This window comes from Crinia signifera, chromosome 11 (assembly GCF_055691185.1).
Source record: "Crinia signifera chromosome 11, ASM5569118v1, whole genome shotgun sequence".
Lineage (NCBI taxonomy): Eukaryota > Metazoa > Chordata > Amphibia > Anura > Myobatrachidae > Crinia > Crinia signifera.
The window spans coordinates 77,130,711-77,154,467 of record NC_139227.1 but is presented as its reverse complement, the minus strand read 5'-3'; the positions used below and the strand labels follow the sequence as shown (position 1 = coordinate 77,154,467).

Here is a 23,757-nt window from a genome sequence, read left to right as displayed (position 1 = left end):
CAAATCACATGCGATTTGCATATGATGCGATTTAGCACATCCCCACTATCCACGTCAGCCCGAAGTGTGGCAAGTGCAGCGTGCCCCGCAAGGGGACGTTGTACATGTCCTCCTGACCTGTTTATACCCCCACTAGCCACGTCAGCGTGGAGTTGATTTTATAAAGTGTGGTGAGCCACCGAGCCCGAAGCATGTCGAGCGGATGCGGAATACACATCAAATAATCCGCGGCGGCTCACCACGCTTCGGGCTCATTTTCCACGTCCCCTTGCCACTCTTCAGGCTCGCTGCGCTCACTACACTTTATAAAATCAACTCCACACCAACGTGGATAGTGGGGGTATGAACAGGTCGGGAGGACGCGTACCTTGGGGCTCGCTATGGTCGCCACACTTCGGGCTGACGTGGATAGTGGGAATGTGCTAAATCACATTGCATGCAAATCGCGTGCGATTTGCATACAATGCGATCTGGGGGCAGTGGCGCCGTGAAACTAAACAAGCACCATATACACCCTAATGTGGTAAAATAAATGTTTACAAAGTTTATATTGCAGCGTCCTGCATTTGTAAGTGGGAACGTTCTGTAATATTCTTTTATTGTTTATGAGAATAGAAAAACACACAATGCCAATAAACACAATGCACCTCTCTCAGTAATTGCACTAGTAAATTAGAAATTTGCATTACTTGCATTTAAAACGTGTCCTGTTTCCCCTTAATCCCTCATCAAATGTAACATCTTACATTTGGTGGTCTCCAGTTAGCTGCAATCATTGACTGTGGCTAGTGGATTTGCCAGGGAGTATCCAATACTAATAAGTAGCACTTTTAGGGATTATACCCTTAGAACCGTGACTAAACATGCAGGCTAACACCTGTATTAAATTGCGCTGTCAGTCTGGTTTTTTCAGCTGAAAAACTTGCACTCCTAATTGCAGGGGCATAACTAGATATTCATAGGCCCCATAGCAAAAGTTTGTAAGGGCCCCCTTTTTTAGCAACTGATGGTGATAAATGTATGTAAAACATATTACTTATACAGTAAAGATGGGTCCCCTTCAGCTTTTGGCCCCATAGCAGCTGCACCCCTTGCAACTATGGTAGTTACGCTCTTGCCTAATTGGATAATCCTCTCGTCCTCAATTCCTAAAAAAACCTAAAGGTGCCCACACACTAGAACGATTTTTGGGCCGATTGGCCGATTTTCGATAAATCGGCCGATACATCGGCCGATATTTACCGATAATCGGTCGAAAATCGGCCGATGCTCGCTCCCGTGGATCTTTTGCTAAATCTTCTGATCTTACGTGCTGCACAAAAGATCAGAAGATTTAACAAAAGATCCATAGGAACGCACACGGGATCTTAAGAAAAATCTTTGGTGAAGATGTGCGCTTGCCTGAAATCTTTTGTCCAGATCGGACAAAAGATTTGAAGGCTAATTTATGCGCACATCTTATGATCGCAGATCTTTCTAGTGTGTGGGCACCTTAAGAATTTGGATCACCGCACTCTAAAGGTGCCCAGACTCTAGAATGATTTTTTGCCAGTCGTCTGATTTCCGACCGACCAGATTCTAACCACAAATCGGCCGATCCCGCTGATCTTTTGCTAAATCTTCTGATCTTACATGCTAAATGAAAGATCAGAAGAGTTATGCTGTGTACACAGGGTGAGATTCCCTTGCTATTCGACTTCGAGTGCTATGCAATCTTTGCTATCTCTGTACTTTTTACATACAATTCATACAATCTGCATTAGATTTGCACTATATAGTCATTGCTGCCCTGTCTATCTGGGTTTCGATTTGTGCTGTTAGGGGAGCGCGCATTGGGATCGCAAGGTAAAAAACCTGTGCGATATGCATACGATCTGCATGCGATTTTGACTATATAGTCAAAATCTAATGTCAAATCTCACCGTGTGTACACAGCATTAGCAATAGGAACGCACATGGGATCTTAAGATAAATCTTTGGTGAAGATGTGCATTTGCCTGAAATCTTTTGTCCAGGACGGATAAAAGATTTCAAGGCAAACTTATGCGCAGATCTTAAGATCGCTGATCTTTCTAGTGTGTGGGCACCTTAAGGTTTCTTGCTTGAAAGAATTCTAGAAGAATAAAAATGTGGCAACATCACTTAGTAATTACAAACAGTTTGTAGCATTGAAATTAAAGTCATAAACTTCAAATACTCACCTGGGAGAATTAATTTGATTATTTACTGTGCGCATAAATCAACTTGATATGTTGATCAATGTAAAAATCATTAACATATTGGCATGATATACAGCTACCTGGTTTTCTTAGTAAGTTTTCTTAGTAAGAAAATGACAAAGCTAAGAGCAAACATATTTCACGATTAGCAACTAGTCTATTACCATTCAGCAACAACATTTCTCATTTGCATATATAACCTGGCTCTTTTGGAGTGTCTAATTAAGTTAATAGGACTTTATACAGCACATATCTTGCGATGACAAAATACATGGTTTACTGGTATATGCGTTTGCCGCTGCAATGACGCCTTAGTATTATTTACAGTTTCTTATATAGCGCAGCATATTTCATTGCGCTTTACAATTGGAGACCACAGTGATTAAACAAACTGGGTAGATACACACCGACATGGAGGTAGGAGGGCCCTGCTCACAAGTTTACAATCTATCGTAATTTTTGCATTCACAATTCACATCTCCAAATATAAAACATGCTGGACCTAGATTACAAATTTCCCTGCATAAATTGGAATTTTATCACTGTAAAATGCCCCCAATATAGAATTATGTTATGGGTGATACCCAGGAACCCATCTAAAACAGGGAGCCAGCTCATGTGTCTGGGAGACTCACAGAACTTTCTTATTAGCACTGCATAGAAGAGTAATAAAGGAAGATTTGCAGTACAGTATATTAGGGAGTGATTGCTCAAAATTATCCTGCAAATCCACTTAGCAGCCTAGTCCCAGCTGCATGACCTGGACTGCAGTCTCTGTTTGATATGTTTTCTTTTCTGAGCACTTTTGGATCTTGAGATGATTTTAATAACCTGCCCCTCAGGAGAACAAGATTATTTAAAGCACATACAGTTCAGCAGACTTTTAAGTCCTCAAGTAGCTGGGTACACACATATTGATGTGTGTGCCTATCCGGCAGGACAGCCTAAGTAATAATACATCAGACGTCTTATACAAATGGAATGATATATCGTGCTATGGCACAATTGATCATTTATGGCTATTCCCATGCGCGCTGTGGTTTGCCAGGTCGTGCTGTAGTGGTTACACACTAGACGGTTACGGTATATTAGGTCTACAATGTCTAGGTCTACAGTCAAAAGGTTGGCCACTATAGGTCCACAGGGTCAAAAGGTCTACAGTAAAAAGCTCGACATTCAAAAGCTCGACATGTGGTTTTCATGTTTTTGGTGTCGACATAGGTTGGTATGGACACCGTCTAAGTTTACCGCATCCCCTCGCATGTCTCTCTGCGCTCGCCATGATGCGGGCATGGTGCCTTGTTGCATTCGGCACACTATTATATTCTCCTTCCACGCCGTAGTGGATGGTAGGGCGTGAAATACCACCTGTCAGCACATGACGGCTCAAATTAAAAACCCTCACATTGACCTTTTCCATGTTGACCTTTTGACTGTCGACCAATAGTGGTCGACCTTATGACTGTCGACCTAGAGTCAATCTATCGTAAGTACGGATACCACACTAGACGACATGGCCGATATGCAGGTCGAATGTGCTGGATCTGACAACATATTGCCTAGTGTGTACCTAGAAGCAATTACACAAAAAAGTGTGAATGTACAGGGTGTTCCACTTGCCATTGGTAACAAAACGTTCATACAATCTTTAAAGTAATTGGCGTAATTTATTGCAATTCAACACAGATATTTGTCTATAAAAACCATGAGGAAGTCATAGTAAGTGCTGAAAGTATTCGCCATTAACATCTAGGCAAAGTTGAAGACATCACTTCATATTATGGAAGGTTTCAATCAACATATTGGGAGCCACAGTCTTAATTTCCTGCTGAATGTTGTCTTTCAGTGCCATGAGTGTGTCTGGCCTGTTGTGCTACACTTTCTCTGTTGGACCATAGAAAAAAATCCAGTGGTTTCCAGTTTTTTACTGAATGGCGAATTTTGACGGTGGTTTCCGACCCTCAAACGGTTCAATAAATTCACTTTTGTTTGCCTTTATTGACTCAGTTATCCAATACGTCTTAACAACGTGTTGTTCAACTGTGCATTTATTTATGTTGGCGCGTAACGCACAGACACAGTGAATAAAAAGAAGCGGGAACACCTACTGACTAGGGTGGTAAACAACTGCCCTTCACCTCGCACATGTGAACAGCTGGCTTGGATGATAATAGTGAGCACTTTCAACACTTGCTATGACTTCCTCATCTGTCTCATAGACCAAGTTATGTTTGTGTCAATTTTCACAAAATGACATCAATTAATTTAAAAGTTATAAGCTAAATTTTGGAGCCAATAGTGAAACACGATGTATATTACACAGGGATAATTACTGAGGCAGCACTATTGTGACTACATGTAGGGCTAAAGGTAATAGGGAGGGGGAATCAGAAAGTGAGCGCTTTTGGGAGAGTTTTTTAAAGCGCCAATCATCTACACGAAAAAAAAAAACAGGTTGAATTTGCCAAGTAAATGATTGCCCCTTAAAAAAAAAGTCTGTCACTTTCTAATTCTAACACTTGGCCCGTAAGCTCACATCCTCACACAGGCCTGTCAATTTTTCATAAACACACACAGACACACAAAAACATGTACAAAATACAATTCAAAGGGTAGAATTAACATTTCCTTCATAGTTTTTGATTTATTGTAATTCAATAATTGTGTAGATTTCAAGTGTTGTATAGTTAGTTGTACAAAGTTGAAATGTGCCGTTAAGATTATCTTATTCATAAAACAATATAGGATACAGAATGCATAGATGTATTGAAATATAAATATATTAAAAATATGTGAGGTAGGCTTACCTATTTTTAAATACTACGTATTTATATCACTGTTTTTGATGTGCACATTACCAGTTTACTGATTATGGGGCAGATGTATTAAGCCTGGTGAAGAGATAAACTGGAGATAAAGTGGAAGGAGATAACGCACCAGCCAATCAGATCCCAACTGTCATATTTCAAACACAGCTGATTGGCTGGTGCGTTAACTCCTTCCACTTTATCTCCAGTTTATCTCTTCTCCAGGCTTAATACATCTGCCCCAATATTACGTAAGACATAAGTTAATTTTGTATCAGATTTCAATTAATATACTTGAATGCATTATTAATAAGTAGTTTATATGGTGCAATTGGCTGGTTCTTATCATTTGTGTGATTTATATCTTCTTAAAATAATAATAATAACGGCCTCTATAGTTTTATTTAAAGAGATTGTTTACTTTGATACAAAGGGAATTCAATTAGCTGTGGTAAATTGATCCACAGGAAGGTAACTCAGTTACCAGATAGCTGGAACTATTGGGGATTTTGTTTGCCTGCCCTGAAGCAGGAGAATGTTTCTCAGCCGCGATGAGAAAAACACACAAGAACGTATACCGGATCCTGTGTGTTTATGCAAAAACAAATGCAAAGAGACTGGTAATTGAATTACCCTCCCCAAAACATTGTGGTAACAAGAGGAGGGAGCTGTCAGTGCCAAGAGCAGGATTGGGTGGGAGATTTGACAGGATAGAAATTAAAAGCTGAATGTGGAACCCGATTGGACAGATATTGCAGCCATCATATCAGGTGGTGCATTCAACACACACTTCTGTTCTTAAGGTGCTCATACACGTTACAATTATTGTATACAATATCGCATCTCATCGCATTGCATAGGTTTTGCAATGCAATGAGATAAGATCTAGTACAAAAAGTATGTGCTGCACATAGATTTTTTTACTATATCTCATCTCATTGCATTGCAAAACCTATGCCATGTGATGAGATGCGATATTGTATACAATAATCGTACCGTGTATGGGCACCTTTAAGGATCAAATACCTAGGACAGCTTGGATCCATTAGAAATCCTGTTTCTACTCATGTGCAGTAACATAGTGCTGCAACCAATATCCGTAAAGGTGGCAGGTGCCGACCTATACAAACATTTTACACCTGCAATATGGGTTGCGGCTAACATGGCAACTGCCCCAAAAGTGTACAACCTCTTTAATTGACTTTACAGATGTCAAATAATAAAAGCAGTATCAAGCCACTGTATTTCTTGAAAGTATTCTCATTGAACAAATAGACAGTAATATAAAATGTAACAAGGATGATATCATGTGTGATGCTTTTCATATAAAGTGACTGTGATTGTACCACGTATTTTATCGGTTATATGTATATCCTGCATGCTTTCGTTCTCGAACACCGTTTCTATCAAGCTGCATCCTGGTTGGCTATAAGTCTGAACTAACAGTTCCCTCTATCCTTATTGCCGACAAATTGTTTGCTACCCTCCGTCTGCAAAACCATGTTCCTTCCCTTTCCTCACCTTTAGTTCTCTCTTCCATTTGAACGAACGTTATCCATAAATCACAAGACTCTGACGATAAGATGCAATAAACATATTTCTGGAGGATACCACACAGTGATTTTCCTCACCCGTGACGTTACCATGTTTGAATATGACGTTGCATCCGATCTTTGTCGAACTTTCTTCACCGTTTCTCCTTATAACTGTTTTCCACCCTTCCTTCTGCTTGTGAATGTAAAGTACACAAGGATATTCATTCTTATTCTCAACGCTATAAATTCTTATATACCTTACACAAGGGTTGCCATTGCCAAGTTAATTGTTGTACTTGTCACGCATGACAGAGTATGTGTCGCCCACATACACTGAAAGAAGGTACCTTTTGTGCTTAATAAATATTTAACCCTTTCAGGTCCAACGTCTAGTCAGGCTCAACAGCCCTAGCGCTAGTAGCAGATCCAATGGAGAGCCACTTTAAAATAAGAACATTAACATCGTTCAACATTCAATGTAGACCATTGCGCTTGAGCAGGCTACCACCATCAGGGACGGGGTAGAATTCAGACCTTTATCTCTTTTTACTTTATCTCTCTCTTGGCTGTGATAAATCTCTTCAGTCACCTAGTACCAAATTGAGCCACCCAAATATTTTTTTACCAGTGTTATATTTCATTGAGGAGACTGAGTTTTTGACCTACAAATAATTTGGCATTTGGCATAACCCCTAGAAAGTAAAGTATTAGTTGTGAAGCCATATTTCACACAGCATTAAAACACAATTCTTTTTACAAGCTATACACAAATATCCGACTATAGATTTGTTTATATACATTATAGATTAAGAATGAATGGACCTTGGCAAAATGAATTGGCCGATAATTATCCTATGTTGAATTTCAAGTAAAATGTGATAAATGAAATAGTTGCGTTGTGTGCTGAACTTTGTTTGAAGAATCCGTGACGCTCCTCACCCACACCCTTCCGCTGTTATTCCGCCTCGTCCACGCTTTCTTCGCTTGAAAAGATGGATGAAAAAAACCTACACCTTTGTCTTCTTTTGCAGACAAATCTCGAACTTTTAGCCCCTTTGTCCCCCCAAAAATCATGGTTGAATACGTGAAATAGACAACAGATAAAGTTGAGTTCTAACAAGAGGGGGAGAGTATGTTGGAGTCTCTGAAAGGTGAGTGAACAGGTCACTACACTGTTACTAAAGCTTCTGTTAATCACACGTGTTAGTTGTGTTAGCACAGGTGCAGCGCGCTGTAATGTCTGCCTATACCATAATTGTGTTGCATTGCAATATGTGTAAGCAAGTGCACTGCCAAGCACCACCTTGTACACGTCACAGCACCACATTTATATAGTATATGAAAAACACCTTGGTTCATAGATAAATGTAAATATTGGCCCAAGTTATGTGCTATTATATTTTATTTGGCTCCATTCTATACTGCTCTTAGATACTCTGGTGATTTTCACTATCCACAGCTCTGCACTACAGAATGCTGCCCTGTGATTCCTGTATCACTATCCTGCTCCGTCTCTGCCTTTCCACTGTATACAGCTCTGTTGTCCTGCCCTGTACCCCTATACACAGATCAGTAAGGACTCTGTGATTTGCTTTCTACTACACCATGCTCTGTTGTCCTGTGTCCTGCTCTGTTCTTCTAGATACATCAGTAAGTGCGTACACTGGGCCTTATTCTGGTTGACTCGCTCGGGCGTGAATTGTGGTACGCCCACCCCCATTCATACGCCGGGTTCGTTCGTCTGGCACGTGAATGGATGTTTTACATAAACACCCATTTGCATGTCAGTGGAAACCTCACCCATCTGACCATCGAATCACTGACCATCGAATGATGTGAAAGGCACACGCATATGTATGTACGAGTGGTCCAGACCACTCGTACATATGAGCAGAGAAATGCAGTGATATGGGCGGGCAGCTGACATCCGGTTATGTCAGCTGCCCGCCCCCTGCATGTGCGTCACGACCGCAATACCATATGTACGCCCAGTGTTTTCTTGGAAACGCCCATGAAACGTTGGGTGTTCACATATGCTAATGGCCAGCACACCACGCCCCTCTCCACCCCCGCCCTGAACATGACAGATTTTATGTCATGTTCACACGCTCCCTTCGTATGCACATGTGCAAAAATGCAGCTGCGCATATGCAAAATACCGGGGCCCCTTGCAAACCAGAATAAGGCCCATTGTTCATTAATGTTCGTTCAACTATATGCTGCAAAGTGGACTGATAATGTGCATGGCCAAGTGAGGTCAAATCCGGCTCATTAATGTGTTTCTCATTATAATGTGATCATGTATAATGTGTGGTCCCACGAGATTCCCTGTCATCATACAATTTTTCGAACAGCAACTCTTGGAACAGCATGTAGGGATTTATTTACTAAGATGGGAGTTCTATTGAAGATGGGATGTTGCCCATAGCAACCAATCACAATCTACTTATTTATTTAGCAGCTTCTAGAAGATAGTATATAGAATCTGTCCATAGCAATATCTATACACACACACACACACACACACACACACACACACGTACGTTCCATTCCCATCTTAGCCAATAAGCCCAGTAATGTGAGAATGTTAGAGCACTGGGCATCTCTTATGGTATCCAGATGGCTAACAAACAAGGTCTAGATTGACAGTTAATAAGTCGACACAAAAGGTCATCATGGCAGTGGTTGACACAAAAAGGTCGACATGATTTTTCCCAATTGTTTTCTTAATTTTTTGGGAGATTTTCATCCCCGTAGACTCCGACTGGGAAAGGCACATAGTTTGCGAGACATGCAAAGGGACACAGCACACTGATTGGGGACCCAAGTGCTCAGGTGTCGACACTGTCGACCAAAAACAGTGGAAAAACTCATGTCGACCACTTCATGTGTGGACCTTTTCCACGTTGGCCTTTTCCATGTGTCAAACTTGTTCCAGTGTCAACCTCATGTATGTCGTCCTTTTAGGTTGACCTAGACATTGTAGACCTGCTAAAACAAACAAATCTTTTTTGCTGAAAATCCATCTTAATTGCAACGAGGATGCACAAGGAGACTGTGCTGATTAATGTAACATAGGACACATTATGTAGTTATACTCAGGGCCGGCGCCACCTCTAGGCAGCTTTAGGCATTTGCATAGGGCTCCGGCCACTAGAGGGCGGTAAAGAGCTGCAGGAGAGCAGGAAGAAGAAAGCTCTGCGCTGCCAAGTACGGCACCTGACCCAGGAGTTCATACCAGCAGGGAGCAGGTGAGCTGTACGCCCCTCGCAGTGTTATGCCCGCTGCCCTCCCCCTGTGCTGGTCATCAGAGTAAATCTTCTGCGGGGGTAGCGCCCGCACAACCCTCCCCCCCCCCCCCCGTCCTGGAGCTGGTTGGCAATCAGTGGCAGGCGCTAGACAGCAGCAATCCGCTGCAGGTGCCCGCTGCCCCCCCTTTGCTAGTCAACCCCCCTCACCCTGTGAGCCTCCCCTGTGGACCGGGTCTGAGGGGGGGGGGGGGCGCGCGGGGGCTTGCCCTGGTCAATTTACTCATACTTTACTCATTTGTGTGTTTGGTCACTGAACAGCTGTCCACCTAGACCCCTGTTCCACCAACAAGCTTGTTTCCACTAGCGTCCCACCGGGTGGATGACGTCACCGGAGGCGGGTCCTGAGCCGGCACTGGGAGAAGCGCCGGCTATTGCATTGTAGTAAATGGGTGCCAGGTCGTTACCCATTTACACTGCACAGTGAGCCAGGTTGAACCCATGTTCAACGCTACTCGCTACCAGGGTTGAAATGCTGGGTCTTCCAACCCAGGTCATTTCAACGCAGGGTTGCCGACCCTCCCGGAATTTCCGGGAGTCTCCAGAAAATCGGGTCCCCCTCCCGGCCCCCTGGAAGGGTGGGCAACCCTCCCGGATTCAGGGGGGACCCCCGCTGACCCCCGGATCGCGGCATTAAAATGCCGCAATCCTCGGGTCTCAGAGGAGGGGGCGGAGCTAAAATGGCACAATCGCGTCATTTTAGCCCCGCCCCCTCTATGGAGATCTGTGAATTAGCTGCTTTAACAGCATGGGGGCGTGGCTTAGTGATGTCACTCGCAAGCCCCTCCCCCTGAGTGGCTGCTGAATCTCTCCTCTCCGGGCATCTCCCGGAGAGGAGAGAATCTTAAAGTCGGCAACCCTGTTTCAACGTGTAATCCCGAGTTTTGCGCGCTCCCGTGCAAAAACACGGGATATTTAGGCTAGTGGAAAAGGGGTACTAGTTTTGCAGAACATGTATTGCAGCAAATATGATGTTCCCGGGGTTTGTCATGTTCCCCTAACTTGATGCCAAAATGATGATAGTAAGCTGTCTTCATGAGTGGAGAAATTTGATGTTTCTGACTGGAAAATGTCATATCACCAAACTTATTAGCGGACTTTTTTGTTGGAATTACTGTACAGGATCATTTACTAGTCAATGGTTGCCATTTTAAAAATATGGGCAATTTTGTCCGATATTCCAACACACAAATCGGACCCTATTACATTTCCCTGTATATGTATTGGTTGCAGCAATAACGTCAAATGCTGAACTGAGTTTTGTTGCAGGAAAAGGTTTAAAAAAACATAAAATGCTAGTCGTATTATTATTATTATCCTTTATTTATATGGGCCTCAGGGGTTCTGCTGACACTGACATAAGCATCAGGGTGACAGAAACCGAGGGCTTGGAGTATAAGGTAGATTAGGTAAGAGAAGGAAAAAGAGAGATCATCGCAGGAATGACTCAGAACGGTGCAGTATGAAGAAAGTACAATGGGGCTCATTCAGTATGCCCCGCAGAAGTGCTAAAATCACAATCGGGCGATTTTTACACTTCTGTGCAGTGCTCATGCGCAAAGCTCAAACATGCCTTCACAGCTAGGCAGCAAAGGCAGGGGGTTCCCCTTACCTCTGTGACTGCCTGATTTCAGCAACGTGATTGCAATATAATTGCAGGAAGGGACTTTACAGACCTGCCCTGTGCCATGTTTTTCTATATTAGCAAAACTACAACTGCTGAATCAGGCCCAGTGTCCCCTCCATCACTGTATCTGACTTAGGTCTGTGAGTGCGGCTGAGTGAAGTCCCATGTACAGTAGGGGATAAAGAAATGTAGAATTGGAGGACGGCCCCCATACACATTACCTGAGGACTCGATAGGGGGCTGGCATTGGCAAGTGCATACACACTTGGCGATGCCGGGCGCAAGGGGGGCGGCGGAAGGGGGAGCGAAGGTCAGCGTGGCCATCGTTAACGGGGACCTCCCTCGACTGAACACGTGCAGATGAGGGATGGGGCCGTTAATGACACACAGGGCCCGCATCATTAACGCCATTGAGTGTTCTCACTTGGCAATATTATTTACAATATCGCCCAGAAAGCCCTTCCTGAGCGATATTGTGAACAGTATTGTCTATTGTGTATGGGACTTAATGGCAAGCATGTTTTGAAATCAATAGATCAAACAAAGTGTTTTCATTTTAATGTGTAAGATCACCCGTTATTGCATTTTACATTGTTGAGGATTAAATGCTGGTGGGATTTCATTGGCAGTATCTTTACTGTTCTCTCTGCACAGTTAGGAACATGTTGGCAATCGAACCTGTGACCACAGTGCTGTGATGCAGTAATGCTGACCATTACACCATCCGTACTGGCCTAATATGAGACCAGGCTATTGATCACAGGCTGATACTTCGGTCTGGCAGGGGAGAAAGAAACTTATTGATTTCATAATGAGGAAAATGCTCCTCCAGGGGCGGATTGTCAATAAAAGCTATTAGGAAGAGCCACGGTGGGCCGCTGCGCTTGCAGGGTCACCTCTGGTGGTGAGAGGGTGACAGACTGGTGGAGTGTGTGTGTGTTAGGGGGTAGAAGGTGTGAAGCTGGAGATGTGGGCATGTAAGGGGGACAATATTTGGAAAATTTTGCCCATGACAAAAATCTGCCGATGACACCATAGAAGGGGATTGTAGTGGCATTAGCCAGTGCCAGATTAAGGTCTAAATGGGCCTGGAGCTGAAAATTATCAAGGGCCTATTATGTGCAATAATAGGGGTTGTGGCGAGCACCTAATGTGGGGGGGGGGGGGGGGGGTGTCGGGGGGCGTGACCAGTGTTCTGGCTGGGTGTTCTGCTCATGGGTGTGTCTATTTGTGTAAATACTTTCAGCTAATAATATATATAAATAAATTATATATTTATAAATAAAATGTGTGTGCTGGAAAAGGCAGGGGGCTGGTATAGGAAATATGCAAAGGCTTTAGTGTAGGGTGGAAAATGGCAAAGAGGTTGGCATATGCAAGGGCGTGGCACAGAAAAGAGGGAAAATAGAATATACTTGCCTTCCAGCGGTGGCTGCAGACTTTGGGCTTCAGTGCCAACAATGTATCGCCAGCACTAAGAGCATCGGATGATATATATATATATATGCACACTCCCTCCAGCCAAAGAGTGCAATGGCATATAATAAATATAAATATATATATATATATATATACCCATATATAAAACAAATTCAGACACTCACAGGATGCAGGGTTATATATTGCCGGGTGCCCGTCAAACGTGCACACGCAGGATGCCGATGTCCTAAGATACTTACGGGGTGAGGCACTTTTTAAGGAATCGGGTGATAGGCGAGTGCCACGGTTGGGGGTTGGAGCATTGAAGGGGGATAGAGGAGGGAGGGCAGGCAGAGTCCAATGCCAAAGATAGGGTGTCGTTATAGAGGGATGCGGCGAGGTTCGGGCATGACATGGCGGCGATTGGGGCGAGAAGAGGACACAGCGTGTCCGAGAAGGCGGCAATATCAATTGTGGTGAAGTTATGCCGTGAGACAATGCGCTTGGGAGGGGGGGTGGGAGAGGGGGAAGCAGTGAGGGAGAAAGAGATGAGGTGATGGTCAGAAAGAGGAAAAGCTGAGATAGTGTAGTCAGTAAGGGAACAAGAGCGGGAGAAGACGAGATCGAGGGAGTGTCCTTGGATGTGGGTGGGAGAGGTAGTCCACTGAGATAGGCCAAGAGAGGAGCAGAGAGAGAGGAGTTTGGAAGTGCCAAAATCAGCGGGGTTATCCAAGGGGATATTAAAGTCACCAAGAATGACAGAAGGTAGGTCAGAGGAGAGGAAGTGTGGGAGCCAGGCGGCGAAGTTGTCAAGAATTTGGGAAATAGGGCCAGGGGGACGGTAGATTGCAGTGACACGGAGGTGGTAGGGGTAGTACAGATGGATGGAGTGAGACTCAAAGGAGGAGGAGAGGAGAGAGGGTTCAGGGTGAATGACACTGTAGGTGCAGGAGGCTGAGAGGAGAAAACCCACGCCGCCACCTTGGCGATTGTCAGGCCTGGGGGTGTGAGAGAAAGAGAGGCCACCGTTGGAGAGAGCAGCTGGAGAGACAGAATCAGATTTGGAGAGCCAGGTCTCAGTGATAGCAAGGAGGTGGAATGCGCTAGAGATGAATAGGTCATGAATGGCAGGGAGTTTGTTGCAGATGGATCTGGCGTTCCATAGGGCACAGGAAAGAGGGTGGGTGGGTTGTGTATTTATGTGGATAAGGTTTTTGGGATTGCAGAAGCGAGGGGGGGGTCCTTGGGAGGGTGGAGGAGCGGGGGCGAGGGGTCAGGATAGGCATGGGATGGGAGGGGGGGAGGAGCGGTAGGAGAAAGTGAAGTTGAGAGATTAACAGCCATGAGGACCAGAGGTGAGAGGGTAGATTAGTGAAAGCAGACAGAGAGCATGGATTTTGGAAGACAGATAGCGTCTGTAGTAGATTGCGAGGATATGGTAGATAACAGAGTGAGATAGCTTGGGATATGAAAGAGGAGAGAAGATAACAGGCAAGGAACATTGTCAGAGAGGAGACAAGTGGGTAAAGTCAGGTTGATTGAATAATCCAATTAAGTATGAAACAACAACAAGTGTGAGGATGAAAGGAACAGAGAAGGTCAGAAGTGAGGAAAATGTAAGCAGCCGTGAAGATGGAAACAGAGTGCAATAAATGTAAAATACTGTATTAATATTATAAATGTAAAATATTAATATTATAAATATTTCAAACTCACAAGTCACTTAAGTATTCAAGCTTCACTTTAGTCTGCAAGCTTCTCTCTCAGAAATAAAAATCGGTTTACCTGCAATATCTCTGGACTGGGACCAATTATTGATATGAACTATCAAGGTATCAGATTGAAGATTCAAATGAGATCAACCTCGAGCTTCTGTTATGCCAGGGAGGAACTGGCAGCCGTTGTAACTGGGTTGGGGTTGGAATTAGCGGGTCCCATGTTATCCTATGGAGAAAATGTTCCAGGTTTGCCCGGCGATATCTCCGGTTCCCGGGGGACTAGCGACATGGAGCTGGGCTTGTTGGAAAGCCCCAGTCCTCATCTACAAAATGGGCCTGGAGCTGTAGCTCCATCGGGCCCATTGTTAATCCGGCCCTGGCATAAAGTATCAGGCACAACTGCAGGAAACTTTCTCCCAATTCCGAATGAAGACCTACATGCAGGGATACAGCCCCTTGAACAGACCCCACCCCCTCAACCTAACCCACCTCCATGAGGGCTGCTTCCAGAGATTTCCCAGGTTGGTTTTTCATCCCAATCTGCTCCTACGATCACTAGGGCGACATGCATTGGGTCGACCACTGAAGGTCAGTATGGCTTAGGCCAACACATGAAATAGGTCAATATGGCTACGGTCTACAGGGTTGGAAAGTCAACACAAGCATTAGACCAACAATGGGAAGGTCAACAGTCCAAAGGTCAACATGAGTTTTTCACTAATACCTGTTATGATGGTCCTGATTTTGAGGTGAGAGTTATGCTGGTACACAGCGATATATCGTCTGTTTGATCGAACAGCCGATATATCGCATGCAAGTTGGAAGGAGGGTAAAAACGATATATCTGTGAACAACGTCATTCAAAGTCATAATGTGTCTCCCACAGCCGATACATATGGAGCTATGGGCCTAATCCAGCATGCAGGGGGCCACCAAGCACAGGGCAAGACCACCAGATACCCCCCCCCCCCCCATGCTACAATTTCAAAGTTTTACAATTGCATCACTATCCTGCGAACACTTTGCTATACAGTGAAGCGCCCACATGCTAAGGGTAGCCCAATCTAGCTGCGAAGGTAGACGGCTGCCTGTGATGTCACGCAGCCGCCTCGGCACTGCCCCACAAATAAACTGGACTGTGTGTCTAGTCTGCACCCCCCCCCAACGCTGCGTTGCTACTACTAAATTTTGTGTTGCCGGCCCTAAGTCTGCGATTGTATTTTTTTTAATGCAACCGCAGTTTTAGGGCTTGCGCTTGTGCTCTACCATGTGATTAACAACGCAGGGAAATGGAAATTATGATTCTATTCGCATTAAATGTCTGATGGTGATTTTCATTAATCTCCGAGCCTGAAGCTGAATTAGCCCCTATATTGGGACATCTTGCTGTGTGTCTACACCATGAGTCTTCAACCTATGGCCCCCCCAGACAGGGCCGGCGCTACCCACTCAGCAGAGGATGCAAAGCAGGTAGGCGCCAGGCAGGAGAGGCGCCCTCCCTGCTGTACAACCTCTGCTGTCCTCCGTGCCTACCGGCTGCTGCTGCGCCTGTCACATTTCATCACAGGCAGCAGCGCCGGAGGCACAGAGATCCCTCCTGGCTCATTATCAGCTGGTCATCGGCAGGGGCCGAAAGGGGGCGGAGCTACACGGATGGAGGGGGCGTGGCTACATGGACCAGAAGGGGCGGAGCTACAAGGGAGCAAGACTGCCTGAAGTACGGATGGCCATCGTTGCCATTGCCATCGATGGTTGCCATCGATGGCAATTCGGCAACTGGCCATCGATAGTGCTTAACTATGCAATGGATGACCATCGATATTTTTACATATCGATGGTCATCCATTGTGTTTGATTGATTGGCCTGTGGGCCAATTAAAACACGGGGGTGGGGCTTCGCAGGTGTCGGGGGGCGGAGCTATGCTCCGTGTCCCAGCACTTTGGGAAAAAAAAAGCAAAACATCGTTTTGCTATTCCATCAATGGAGGGAAACCATCTGGTACTCCCCCATTGATGGCAAAAGTATTCAACATCGGGCATGAACCATCGATGATTTCGAATCATCGATGGTCGATGACCATCCCTAGCCTGAAGACAACAGGAAACAGGACAGGATGAGCTGCCACCATTGTAAAGTGTGAGTGTAATAATGTCGGCAACTGATGTGGGCACGTGGCAGCACTACTAATGTCAGCAACTGGTGTGGGCACATGTGTAGGTAGCACTACTAATGTCGGCAACTGGTGTGGGCACATGTGTAGGCAGTGCTACTAATGTCGGCAACTGGTGTGGGCACGTATATAGGCAGTGCTGCTAATGTCGGCAACTGGTGTGGGCACGCATATAGGCAACGCTACTAATGTTGGCAGCTGATGTGGGCACGTGTATAGGCAGCACTACTGACATCGGCAACTGGTGTGGGCACGTGTATAGGCAGCGCTACTAATGACGGCAACTGGCGTGGGCACATCTATATGCAGCGCTACTAATGTCGGCAACTGGTGTGGGCACGTGTGTAGGCAGCGGTACTACTGTCGGCAACTGGTGTGAGCACATGTGTAGGCAGCACTACTAATATCGGCAACTGGTGTGGGAACGTGTGTAGGCAGCACTACTAATGTCAGCAACTGGTGTGGGCACGTGTATAGACAGCACTACTAATGTCGGCAACTGGTGTGGGCAAGTGTAGAGGCAGCACTACTAATGTCGGCAACTGGTGTAGGCAAGTGTAGAGGCAGCACTACTAATGTCGGCAACTGGTGTGGGCACATCTATATGCAGCACTACTAATGTCAGCAACTGGTGTGGGCACGTGTATAGACAGCACTACTAATGTCGGCAACTGGTGTGGGCAAGTGTAGAGGCAGCACTACTAATGTCGGCAACTGGTGTAGGCAAGTGTAGAGGCAGCACTACTAATGTCGGCAACTGGTGTGGGCACATCTATATGCAGCGCTACTAATGTCGGCAACTGGTTTGGGCACGTGTAGAGGCAGCACTACTAATGTCGGCAACTGGTGTAGGCACGTGTAGAGGCAGCACTACTAATGTCGGCAACTGCTGTGGGCACTACTTGTAAGCAGAGCAACTACTTTTCGCAACTGCTGTGGGTGTTATGAATAAGCAATGCTACAAATGTGTGCATATGCAGGAGTACTCGGGGCACTATGTGTAGCATAATGTGTGTCAATGTCATATGGGCATTATAGTGCATGGCATAATATGAAAGGGGAATTACAGTGTGTGGCATAATGTGTAATGGGCATTATGGTGTTCTGCATATTGTGCAATGGGCATCATGATGTGTGGCATTACAAATAATGTGCATTACTGTGTGTGGTTACTATAATGTGTTATGGGCTTTGAAGTGAGAAGCATAATGTGTTATGGGGATTATGGTATTATTGGTAATTTTATGTGACCACGCCAATTCCCCATGAAGCCACACTCCTACAATTTTGCGCACTGTCCCTGTTTTTTCACACATCTCACTAAAATGGCTAGTTACGGCACTGGTGCTGTGTTAGGTGAATAAGATTGTGCTACTGTGTGGTGTCATTTGGAGTGGGAGCATTATTGTGTGGCCACACCCCTCCCTTTGTAAAGTTTGGGTGGGTGCAAATTTATAGTTTGCAGGAGGGCGGCAAACCCCCTAGAACCGGCCCTGCCCCCAGATGTTGTGAAACTACATTTTCCGACATGCATTGCCACATTTTTTTCCTATAAGAGCATGCCAAAACTGTCAGGGCATGCTGGGACATGTAGTTCCACAACATCTGGAGGGCCACAGGTTGAAGACCTGTGGTCTACACCACCCGCCTGTACACTTGCTGCAGGGACAAATTTAAAGGCCCACCTAGATACAATATATCATGGGTATATTTACCTCATAGTTGTCTGCATTCTGCAGGAGACTCCCGGAAATAACAGCAATCTCCCTGACTCCCTGAAGAACATAGCAATCTCCCTGCTTTCATCTATCCCACATTATGCAGAGGTTCCATTTTTGTTAGAAAAAAATATCTGAGATATACTGTATACGTTGAAATGGAATCATCATTGACATTTCCCTGCATTGTTTGTAAAGCACAATGATCCTTATGACTACGTGCATTTTAAATAAGGTTTCTTGTGGCCTCTTGTAAAACACAATACATGAACAAGCCCTGACAAGTATCAGAGTCTTTTCTTCAACAAGTACATTAGATCTTACTAACTGCTTCATGGCTCATCTACTTCTGGATGTAAATCATGTTATGACACCCCTGTCATATGTAGCAGTACACGTCCGTGCTCATACATGCTCTGACATGCTTTTTCAAAAGTAGGCAAGTATGATTTACATAGAATGGCCAATCTGTCAGCCTGATCTGGGGCCACCTACGTTTCGTTCCAGTGTGTACCCAGCTGGACATGGGAGATAGGTCTACTCTTACACACAAGGGCATAACTACCATAGGTGCAAGGGGTGCAGCTGCTATGGGGCCCAGAGCTGTTTAAGTCACGTTTTACACACATTTAACACCATCAGTCCCATCATCCCCCTAGGGAGTTAGGAGAAGGATACAAAAAGAGTCCTATGGCTTTAGCTCTCTCTAAGGGCCTGATTCAGAACTGATAGCTAGGCAGTGTATATACGCTGCATAGGGAACAGGTAAATGCCGCCCCGCTGAGTGTGAAACTCGCCAAAGGCATTTGCTCCAGGGGTTTGCACGTGTGCATATTCGACAGATGCGTAAACCCCAAACATCGTCCCGGGGAATTAATTTGACCCACAACGAGCGATTTTGAATCACTCCCTAAGTTCTGTTCAAAGCATTGTTAAGAAGTGGAAAGCCTATGGCACCAGTGCATACCTCCCAACTATCCTGATAACAGCAGGACGGTCCCGCTATTTGGAGACTGTCCTGCTCTCCCTCCCATGGGTGCCAATGTCCCTCGGGCGGGGGCATTTGGGGAGGAGCAGGAGATCACCGCTGATCCGCAGTGATTGCTGAAGAGATACCGTGCATCTGCACATGGCATCTCTTCAGTGCAGTAAAGAGGGAGGAAGGGGGCGGGGCTGCCCACTCGCTAGGAGAGCGATGGGCACGCCCCTAAATTAGAAAACCGGGGTCACGGCGCTAGACCCTGCCCCTTTACCCAAAGCAATGTCAGGCAAGAAAGAAGTATCTTATGTAAAAGTGATACATGTTTGCATGTTAAAAATTGGAAGAATCTGATGTGGCAAAAGGTTGTAGTCAGATGAGGCCAAGCTTAAACTTTTTGGACTGAATTCCATGGGACCCTTGATGAGCTCAGTGGACCTGATTTTCTCAGGAAGGGGCTCAATAGCCAGAGCGAAAATAAGTGGGGACATGGGACAGCCCTGTCTGGTGCCATTTGTTATGTTAAAACCTATGGATAAACAGCCATTCACAAACACCCTCGCAGATGGGGTGGAGTAGAGGGCAAATATAGAGTCTATAAATCTGCCACCAAAGCCAAACTGAAGCAGCACAGATCGAAGGTATCCCCAGTGAAGTCTATCAAACACCTTTTCGGCATCGAATCTCTCACTTTCTGAATCTCTCATCCTATTAAATGTCACCCTTAGTTTCTTTGCACTACCAGTAAAACTTTTCGTTGGCAGGTGCCGGACGGCCAGTTCAGCTCGGAAGTGTAGGTGGCGCAGACCCACCGGCAGCCGCAGCACTCCAACTATAAGCCAGCACTTGCTCCGGCGATACTGCTGGCGGGTGCCGGGTGGTCAGTTCAGCGCAGAAGTGGAGGTGGCGCAGAAAAACTGATGCCCCACTGATCACCAGTGTTAAAGGAGGTGTTCGCCCCTAGGCATAGGCCAATGCCCTAGGCCATTGCCTAGTCTGCCTATGCCTAGGGCCGGCTCTGATCTGTCCTACACAAAAATCCTTTATTATAGTTTGCCCCATATATCCAGATACAGTGGAGTACATTTATTAGGAGTTCTTTTGAAGATGAGATGTTGCCCATTGCAACCAATCAGATTAGCTGTATTTATTTAGCACCTTTTAGAAGATAAAAGATCAAATTTGATTGGTTGCTATGTGCTCCTAGTAACACTCCCATCTTAGTAAGTACACCCCTTATGGTGCCCACACACTACAACGATTTATTATCTGATTGGCAGATTTTTACCTCAAATTGTTCGCATTAACAATCTTATGCGCAATCCCGTGTATCTTCAGCTGGATCTTTTGATCTTACCTGCTGCAGAAGATGCAACTAAAGTACTGTGAGACTCGGTTATTCAGGTCGTTGTGCATTTGTGTATTTGGAGTTTGGGCGCTCAGTTGCTCAGGTGTTTGGGTTCGTTCTAGTGCATCCGGCTGCGATCGTGCGCTCAGGTGTTCTGACGCGTTCTGATGCTTGGATATTTGGGCACGTTTGCGCAGTAGGGTATTTGGAGTTGGTATGCTCAGGCGCGTTCGCACGTTTAGGTGTTCGGGTGCGTTAGGCCGCGTTCATGCGATCAGGTGTTTGGGCAAAATGGGACACTCATGGATTTTGTCATTTGGGCTCGTTCGTGCGCTCTGGCGAGTTTGGGCATATTTGTGCACTCGGGCGAGTTCAGGGATTTGGGTGTGTTTGGGCGTGCTCACGCACCAGGATGTTTGGGTGCATTCGGGCGCTCAGGGATTCGGGTGTTCAGGTGCGTTTATGCGCTTGGGTGTTTGTTCACATGCTCAGGCAAGTTCGGGCACTCAGGGATTTGGGTGTTCAGGCGGCTTCGTGCGCTCGGGTGTTCATTCCCATGCTCGGGCGAGTTTGATCACTGTGGAGTTTGAGTGTTCGGGCATCCAGGCATGTTTAGGCACTTGGATGTTCGGGCACTCAGATATTCAGGTGTTCGATTGCGTTCGGGCCTGTTTGAATGCGTGTTGGAAGGTGATTGGGCGCGTTCGGGCTGTTGGGTGGGAGGGGGTCTAAGAAGCATCTGCGATGTGTCACTGATGCATCCGATCCTACAGATCATATCACATATGATCCGTAGGGTCCATTGTGTGTTCCTGTGCGGAATGGTTTGGATCGGATGTCAAACACATCCGATTTGGCCTATTTTCATCTGATATATCGGCTTGATCTGGTGAAAGTGACCTGTGTATGGGGCCCCTTTCTTATAGTAATTTAGCTTTGCCATTATAAATGTATCATCAAAAGTTCCAGATGTCCACACCAGGCCTTAAACCAACTCCCACCTACTTTGTAGACAGGGCACAGTCTGCTTTGCTACATATTTTCAGTTGATCAAGTATGGAACTATTGTGTTATATCTGCAATACTGACAGACTTCTAACTTTCACTTTCTCTTTAATGTCTCCAGTAAATGAGCTTATCAGCCCACATTGCGTTGCAACATTTCCCCTAATCTATCACTAGCTGAATAACCAGTAACCCTTCGCATTCATTTAAGGCTTGTACACACGTTACTATTGCCTTGCTATTCGATCCTGATCGAATCATGATTGAATCACGGTTGCCTACCCTCCCAGAACGGCTAGGAGGGTCCCGGGCAACCCTCCCGCATAGCCCTCCATCTCCCGCAAACCGCTCCTCGGCAGGGGGGGTGTCGGTCAAATGACCCGATCGCATCATGAAATATTGCCATTGCACTTGGGGGGCTGGGGCTAAAATGATGCAACCACTCTAGCCACACCCCCAAACAGGACTTAACATCTGTGACTCCGCCCTAGAACATCTCATTTCGCTCATGGCAATGGCTCCTGGTTGCGGTGGAAGCTTGCTGGGACCTGTAGCTCCACAACTTAACCCAATAGTTTTTAATCTAATTTTTACACATTTTGGTTAACAGCCCGTTGCCCACTGCCCAGGGACACCGGGGATAGCCTGGGCCCAGACATGGGGTCCCCTGGAGGGGGCAGGACTGACCAGTCAGGAATTAATGCTTTGACTGGGGGAGCTTATGTAAAAAGTTTCCCCCTGTTGTGGCATAAGCCCGCTGACTGTTTGGACCCGGTGCTGGTTTTCGAAATAAAACCCCTACTCTTTGTCCCCCCATACAGTATTTTGGAAACCAGGACTGGCCCATGAGCCTGGTGCTGGTTATAGAAATACAGGGGGACTCCACTTTTTTGTTCCTCTGGATTTCTACAACCAGGACCGGTTCAATAAGCCCTGGGCTGGTTATAGCTGTGCGGGGATACCCCACATAATTTTTTAAAATTATCAATCTATAAATTTTTTTTACACAGGACAACATTGCACAGATCTGACTGATCCATACGATGATACCGCATCATATGTAATTTACGGCTGCCAAATACGAATGGCTACGACATCAGAAAAGTCTGCTCATACATCTGATTTGCATAATGCTGCAAATAAGCCCCTTTTAAGTGCAAAATCCACAAAAAGATGCTCTCAGGTGCCCTGCGTGCTGCAACTTAATATGTAAGGAGGCTAGATGAGAAACAACACATCTATATTGCATAGTTACAAACTTCATAATTTATACGGACTGTCACAGGTTTTGTAGGCCTGTTCCTGGCTTGTTCCCTATTTTTAAGTATTGACTACCTGTACAGCTCTTCTGTTCTGTATATTTCTTGCATCTTTTTAGCGGTAGTTCATGTGACATAGGTCATATTGGGATATATAAGCATGGGTAGGAGGGACAATAACCCAAGTTGTAAAAGGCAGATCATACATGGTAAGATCAGAGTGCACTTATCTTTATTACCTTTTACAGTTATACTGCTTTCACATTGCAAAATGCAGGGTCGCACCGGGACTTTGAAACAGTTCAGTCCCAATGCGACCCTGCATTTGACACTTTCTGGTCCCTTTAGCGAACAGGCAATATTGGGTGGGGAAGAGTGGCGGAGCATTTATTATTATTATTATAATTTTATTTATAAGGCGCCACAAGTGTTTCGCAGCGCTGTACAAAGGAACAATACAGGGAGACAAAGCTTGGCATAACATTGAATAAATAACAAAAATACAGTACAAATAAAGAGCACCACAGTTCAATACACATTACAGCTTAAATGTAAGTAGTGAGGACTCAATCAACATACAACTAGAGGCTTGAGGCCAATGATGGAGATGAGTATGCAGACGAAGATGGTCACTGAGTGTTGGA

General features: G+C 45.4%; 1 protein-coding gene across 2 annotated transcripts in view; it reads left to right on the top strand.

Moving 5' to 3' along the window:
• The window catches only part of LOC146045988 (uncharacterized), a 40,570-nt gene extending 17,051 nt beyond the window's left edge, over positions 1-23,519 (top strand). Inside the window, exons 3-4 of one of the 2 annotated variants that reach the window (XR_014465710.1) lie at positions 7,593-7,712; positions 22,865-23,519. The gene's annotated coding sequence lies outside the window, so the exon portion shown is untranslated. Of the gene's footprint in view, positions 1-7,592; positions 7,713-8,020; positions 8,102-22,864 lie in introns of those variants that run through there. The other variant, XR_014465711.1, reaches the window with a different exon arrangement.
• The last annotated feature ends 238 nt before the right edge of the window (positions 23,520-23,757 follow it).